Source organism: Terrapene carolina, unplaced genomic scaffold, assembly GCF_002925995.2.
Source record: "Terrapene carolina triunguis isolate 2854851 unplaced genomic scaffold, T_m_triunguis-2.0 Scaffold111, whole genome shotgun sequence".
Lineage (NCBI taxonomy): Eukaryota > Metazoa > Chordata > Testudines > Emydidae > Terrapene > Terrapene triunguis.
The window spans coordinates 3,257,585-3,265,377 of record NW_020664462.1 but is presented as its reverse complement, the minus strand read 5'-3'; positions in this window follow the sequence as shown (position 1 = coordinate 3,265,377).

Genomic DNA, 7,793 nt, shown 5'->3' with positions numbered 1-7,793 from the left:
GGGGGGGGGGACTCGGGGGGGCGGCGCTTTTTTTTGCTGCTTGGGGCAGCAAAAAAGTTAGAGCCGGCCCTGCTAACCCCCACTGTAGACAGTGCTATGTTGACAGGATGGCTTCTCCCATTGACCTAGCTACTGTGTCTCAGGGAGCTGGAGTACCCATCCTAGTGGGAGAAGCTCTCCCGTTGGTGTAGGAAGCATCTATAATACTTAGTCTTGCCATGAGAGCAGGGGACTGGACTAGATCAGCAGTTCTCAAACAGGGGTCCGAGGCCCCCTAGTGGGCCGTGAGCAGGTTTTAGGGGGTCTGCCAAGCAGGGCCAGCATTAGACACACTAGGGCCTAGGGCAGAAAGCCAAAGCCCCTCTGCCCCAAGCCCCGCCACCTGGGGTTGAAGCTGAAGCCTGAGCAACTTAGCTTTGTGGGGCCTTCTGTGGTGTGCGACCCCAGGCAATTGCCCTGCTTGCTATCCCCTAATGCCGACCCTGGCTTTTATATGCAGAAAAACAGTAGTCATGGCATAGGTGGGCTGTGGAGTTTTTATAGCATGTTGGGGGGGCCTCAGAAAGAAAAAGATTGAGAACCCCTGGACTAGATGACCTCTCGAGGTCCCTTCCAGTCCTACGACTTTACGATTCTATGATTTACTAAGCGCTACAGCTGCACCGGTGCAGCGCTGTGAGTGCAGACAATCTCTGAATAAGGAGAATGGAAACAGAAATGGTCACATATGTGACCCTTCTGCCAGTCACAGTTGGCAGCAACAAGGGCCGGGTTCAGTATCTAGCGGTTCCTCTTCAACAATACGACACAAAAACCAGCTCAAGCCCCCACCCAGTGACCTGAGACATTTACAAACCACCCCTGGGTGCCTCTAAGAGGCAATACTTCCCCTCTCGCAAGCACAGTCTGAGTGTAGCAAAGAAACTTGTAATAAAGGGAGGGAAGTAACTCAGCATTAATTTGGGAAAATGCCGGAAACAGGGTTCATAACATAAACCATGAGTAAAAGACCCACCCCCGAGTAAGTCGGGCAGTGCCCTTTTCCCTCAGGTACTTAAGTCCAGCAACCAAAAGTCCCTTCAATGTGCCTGTCCCTTCTCTACAGCCCACTCACAGTTGTTGCCCTTGGTCAGTGCAGGCCCAAAGGTGCATCTGCCAAGTTCACCTCCCACCCTGGGTGGATGGGAGGTAAGAAGACACCTTGCTCACTCTGCTGTCCAGGCACTCACTTACCATTCCCCTCCACAGGCCACCCTCGCAGTAGGATGTCTTCAGGTCCCACCACTTAACACAGCTCTCAGTGATTTCAGCTGTTAGTGGGGGAGCCTCACTGCTGGTGCACACTGGGCAATCTCTTGCATCAAAGACACTGTCCCAAAACAGGTCTAATGCCTAGACATAGGTATCAGTGATTTTGGTTCAAGTGTATATAACAAAACTCTCAATTGAGGCTTAACTAGTTGTTGTTTTTTTAATTTAATTTTATTTTTTTATTACATGGTAGCAAGAAGGGGACTCACATGACACCTAACACACAACCCACCTTTTCTCCACCCACCAGGCTTTGGAACCCATGTCCCCTGCCTAGGGAGTGCCATTTAGTTGAGGGTGATTCCCTCAATAGGGTATGCCAAGCACAGTTCTGCCGCCCTTGATTCACAACAAGGATAACAACCCTTTATCACTCCTGTCCCAATAACAAGGGGACTGGGGATCCAACGCCAGCCAAAAGTGATCATTGGGGCAAGCAATCCCATCATGCTGAGCACCTAGGCAGGGTGGGTGTGTCCATGCAAACGAGATCAGCTCCTGAAGTCCTCTTCCACAGCTCGTCATTAGATGTCAGTGGAGAGCTCATTCAGACCCTGCTTACACATATAAAACAAAAAGGATAACACACTTCTTAGAGTTTAACTTTAACTTCAGTAGGCTAACATCCCTGGCTAAAGTCATTTCTCCCCTACAGCAATCTCCCAGCATCACCACCCAACCTGGCTGGGATCCGTCTTTCATTAATACAAAAAGCGCTGTCCTTTTTGCTACCTCAGTGAGGGATAACAACATGTCCTTTTGCTTCTGTTTATTTCCCCCCAAACTTAATCGTTTGTCCCAGAGACAGGCTAACCCCCTGGGTTCCTTTCCTAGTGTGTTGGCTCCAAGTTGTCTTCACATCCTCATGTTGACTCCCTGTGCAAAACGGGTTCCCCTGGCGTTGGCTTACAATGCATAATTGACATATGAACCTCGGCAGGCAGGTGGATGCAGATTCGTGGCTTTGTCTGGCAAAACCGGCTCGCCAACCCTGCCTGGGATGCAGCCTGCAAAATATATTTTGCTACTCCTTACATATCACCCGTACATATATCTCCCTTCAGTCATGAGGCTCAGTGTGACATAAGCTTTTATCAGATGCCTCTCACAACCCCTTCTGGATAAATACTAGGAAAACAGTGTGTTATGTGTAGTGAGTTTGTCTGGCCTGATAGGAGTTGCTGTTGTAGAACGGAGAACCCTTTGCCAGTTGCCATTCAGGGGCTCTCAGGGTCACACTTATATTTTTGGAATAATTCACAAATACTCTCTCTCAATGAGGGTTATATTGAGTGTGAAATGTATGTAATTGTGGGTGGCTTCGGGTGTGTCTTAGCTGCTCCCAGGCTGGGATTAAAATACAGCCACCAACTGAAAATTGAATAGAAGTTCTTTCAATGAGAAAACGAAGCAGCTTGCTGTGGAAACTCACTGAAGCTAATTTAAGACACTGTTTTATATGAAGCAGCCACACACAGCTCTATGCCCAGGATCACTTCAAAGAGCCATTGAGAACTCAATAACCAAAGGAAGTGGAGAGAAAAGGCAGTGGATGGAGCAGTGGATAAAGATTCAGGGGCTGCTTTGCTGTCAGAGAAGGAGCTGTGAGATTTTGGTGTAACAACCCCCTCGCCCCTCAGAGAACCCATCAGCAGGGTTCACACCTGGCATTCTAGCAGCTCAGCACAGACCTCTTACATGTGAATGTGATGGAATACACCCTACACACTATTATAACAATCTTTGTACAAGGTAGGCTTTGTAAGGTATCATTTGGAAACTCATAATTTGCTGGTCAGTATTGTCCTGATAAAATATGTGTGACAACATTGTACATGAACTTATAAGATCCCCCCTGTATGACGTTATTAACACATGTTCCAAACCCCACAGCCCTGCCCAGGCAGAAGTTGGCAAAGAGGTCTGTCCTAAACAAAGGAATGTGTGCACTGCTTAATTTGCATATAAGCAGTAAACAGAATCATCAAGCAAGAAGGGAAAACAAAGAAAGCTCAAACAAGTGAAAAAAACCCAGCAGAGAACATCCTTCCCCTGTAGGCCACAGGTTTGAAAGCAGTCGATTGGCTTGTCAGGTGAAATGTTCAGGGAAGGGTGGGAATGGCAGGAGATAGGAGGCAGGGGGTTGGGTGGACCTACTCTCAGCTTGGTATTTTCTTTCATCCCATCTCTTATTCCACCAACGACCTCTTCATTTCATTGGGCCAAATAAAATGCCATTCCACTCTTCAGAATCCCATCTTCGCACCCAGGTCTTTTCAAAGCTTTGCAAGGCCAGTTGGGTCGGAACGTCTCTCATGCTTGACTTATGCGCTATAACATGCTCTGGACTTGTCTATACGAGACAGTTACCGCAGTTAAACTTAAGGTGTGATTGTAAACTGATTTAGTTATAGCAGTGCAAAAAGCTGTGTGAACGCTCATATTTTGGTTTAAACCAGAATTATTTCTATTTAGCTTAAATCCATCAGAAACAGGTTTAAGCTAAACCCAAATAAGCCACTCGTCAACCAAAATCAGAGCACCCACACTAGTTTAATGAAATCTGTTTTAAACCAGTTTAACTTCTCTGTGTAGACAAGACCTATAAATACATAGGGAAAAAAGTAGGTGAAAATAATATTATTTAGTATGAACATAAGAACGGCAATACTGGGTCAGACCGAAGGTGCATCTAGCCCTGTATCCTGGCTTCTGCAAAGTCAAGCTCTCACAATTTGGGAAATTAAGGTTGCCTGGGTAACCTTAACTCTACCCCCTTGTGGATCTACTTTATGATACAGTCTTAGACATGGTCACATACTATTTGTTTCATGATGGTTGGCAGGGGTTAGCCCTGAGACCAGAAAGATGCCTTTTGCTGTCCCTGCTCTGATTTAGCTGAGTTCAAAGTTGTCTTCAAACCGCTCCAGGAGATTGGCGGAAGGGTATTCCTAAATGACGAAGGTAAAATTTCCAAAACTAGCATTCAAGTCAACGAGTATTGTCAATGACCTCAATGGGGGCAAGATTCGGTCCTTTGTGGTAATGAATAGTCAGAGCTGTGCTAACCACCAGCAGATGGTGAAATGAGCTGTTATGACAAAGAGCCTATTCTGTGTCAGAACCCAATATAACTATATTTAGCTCTTGATAACAACTGCACATTGAGACTGGGGCAAAAGTACAGAACCCCTCAGAAGAATACTTGGGGGGGATGGGAAGGTCTTGGGGGGTGAATTTATTGCTGTGAATAGTTGAGGCAGCAGCCAAATGCCCGTATTTCAGTCATTATCAGCTCTACCCACCTGCGTCAGACAGCTGGGTGGATTAAGCTCTCGGTTTTGTTCCTGCTGGCAGGTTTTGTGCGTAGGGTTTTTTTTGTTTTTTTTTGCTGGGTGGGCAGGTGTTTGTGTCATAAAACACAGGAAGATTGGCAGGAGAAGGTCAGGACAAAGTGTCACATGCCTGAGCCGTGAACAATGTACTCCGAGAAGCTAAAATGATCAGCGGGAACAACTGATGACGCCGCCCCCGCCGCCGCGCAGAGACAGACAGCGAGGCTGTGATGGAGGGGCAGGGAAGCTGGGCTCAGCATACATTCATAGCTTCTAAGGCAGCTGAACAGAATGAGGCTACGTCTTCACTACAGGGGGGGGTCGATTTAAGATACGCAAATTCAGCTACGCGAATAGCGTAGCTGAATTCGATGTATCGCAGCCGACTTACCCCGCTGTGAGGACGGCGGCAAAATCGACCTCCGCGGCTTCCCGTTGACGGCTCTTACTCCCACCTTCGCTGGTGGAGTAAGAGCGTCGATTCGGGGATCGATTGTCGTGTCCTGACGGGACGCAATAAATCGATCCCCGAGAGGTCGATTTCTACCCGCCGATTCAGGTCAGGTTTTATAGGTTTGGGGGAGGGGGCCACAGAGCCAGTCCCCATTTAGGCAACAGCCATAAGAGCTGAAGACATTGGTGGAAAGCCACCAAAGATGAAAACTGGGAAGAGGGGATTATTAGCTAGTTAGGAGGAGGAGGAGGGGAGCCAGAGTCCATACTGCAAACTCCCTGTTTGTCCTTCAACAAGAAATTGCTAAAATCCCCAGTGAAATCATCTAGGGCAGCAGTTCTCAACCAGGGGTCCTGGGCGGGGGGGACCGTAAGCAGGTTTCATGCGGTCCATCAAGCAGGGCTGGCATTAGACTCACTGGGGCCCAGGGCAGAAAGCCAAAGCCCCACTGCATGGGGCTGAAGCCCAGGGCCCTGAGTCCCGTCACCCGGGGCTGAGGCCAAAGACCTGAGCAACTCAGCTTTGTGGGGCCACCTGTGGCATGGGGCCCCGGGGAATTGCCCTGCTTGCTACCCTCTAACGCCAGCCCTTTTCTATGCAGAAAAACAGTTGTGGCACAGGTGGGCCGTGGAGTTTTTATAGCATGTTGGGCGGGGGGTGCGGAGGGCGGGCTCAGAAAGAAAAAGGTTTGAACCATAAGAACGGCCATACTGGGTCAGACCAAAGGCCCATCTAGCCCAGAATCCTGTCTTCTGACAATGGCCAATGCCAGGTGCCCCAGAGGGAATGAACGGAACAGGGAATCATCAAGTGATCCATCCCCTGTCGCCGATTCCCAGCTTCTGGCAAACAGAGACTAGGGACACCATCCCTGCCCATCCTGGCTAATAGCTATTGATGGACCAATCCTCCAGGAACTTATCTAGTTCTTTTTTGAACCTTGTTATAGTCTTGACCTTCACGACATCCTCTGGCAAAGAGTTCCACAAACTGACTGTGCGTTATGTGAAAAAATACTTCCTTTTTTTGTTTTAAATCTGCTGCCTATTAATTTCATTTGGTGACTCCTAGTTCTCATGTTATGAGAAGGAGTAAATAACACTTCCTTATTTACTTTCTCCACACCAGTCATGATTTCATAGACCTCTATTATATCCTCGCTTAGTCGTCTCTTTTCCAACCTGAAAAGTCCCAATCTTATCAGGGCCGGCTCCGGGATTTTGGCCGCCCCAAGCAGTCAAAAAAAAAAAAAAAGCCTCGCGCGCCGCCCCCGGCCGCCAATCCGCCCGGAGGTCCTTCGCTCCGAGCGGGAGTGAGGGACCGTCCGCCGAATTGCCGCCGAATAGCTGGACGTGCCGCCCCTCTCCGAAGTGGCCGCCCCAAGCACCTGCTTGCCAGGCTGGTGCCTGGAGCCGGCCCTGAATCTTATTAATCTCTCCTCATACGGAAGCCGTTCCATACCCCTCATCATTTTTGTTGCCCTTTTCTGAACCTAGATGCGGTTGCTTTGCCTTGTCATAAGCAAAAGCAAACAGTTGGTGTCTTTCGGCTATAAACAGGGTGGGTTCTGTTTTGTGTTGGAGGTTAATTTCTTGGCATGGGCCAGTAGCTAGTGCACTGGAGAAGGAGCCAGGATACCTGGACTCTATTCCTTGGTCTGCCAGTGACCTACTGCAAAGCCTTGAGCAAGTCCCTCGAGCATCCCCATCCCACCCTTTGTCTAGTTAAAGTAATGCACATTGGAAAAAATAACCCCAACTATACATACAATATGATGGGGGCTAATTTAGCTACAACAAGTCAGGAAAAAGATCTTGGAGTCATCGTGGATAGTTCTCTGAAGATGTCCACGCAGTCTGCAGAGGCGGTCAAAAAAGCAAACAGGATGTTAGGAATCATTAAAAAGGGGATAGAGAATAAGACTGAGAATATATTATTGCCCTTATGTAAATCGATGGTACGCCCACATCTTGAATACTGCGTACAGATGTGGTCTCCTCATCTCAAAAAAGATATACTGGCACTAGAAAAGGTTCAGAAAAGGGCAACTAAAATGATTAGGGGTTTGGAACGGGTCCCATATGAGGAGAGATTAAAGAGGCTAGGACTCTTCAGCTTGGAAAAGAGGAGACTAAGGGGGGATATGGTAGACGTATATAAAATCATGAGTGATGTGGAGAAAGTGGATAAGGAAAGTTATTTATTTATTCCCATAATACAAGAACTAGGGGTCACCAAATGAAATTAATAGGCAGCAGGTTTAAAACAAATAAAAGGAAGTTCTTCTTCACGCAGCGCACAGTCAACTTGTGGAACTCCTTGCCTGAGGAGGTTGTGAAGTCTAGGACTATAACAGGGTTTAAAAGAGAACTGGATAAATTCATAGATTCATAGATTCATAGATTCTAGGACTGGAAGGGACCTCGAGAGGTCATCGAGTCCAGTCCCCTGCCCGCATGGCAGGACCAAATACTGTCTAGACCAAATTCATGGAGGTTAAGTCCATTAATGGCTATTAGCCAGGATGGGTAAGGAATGGTGTCCCTAGCCTCTGTTTGTCAGAGGATGGAGATGGATGGCAGGAGAGAGATCACTTGATCATTGCCTGTTAGGTTCACTCCCTCTGGGGCACCTGGCATTGGCCACTGTCGGAAGACAGGATACTGGGCTAGATGGAACTTTGGTCTGACCCA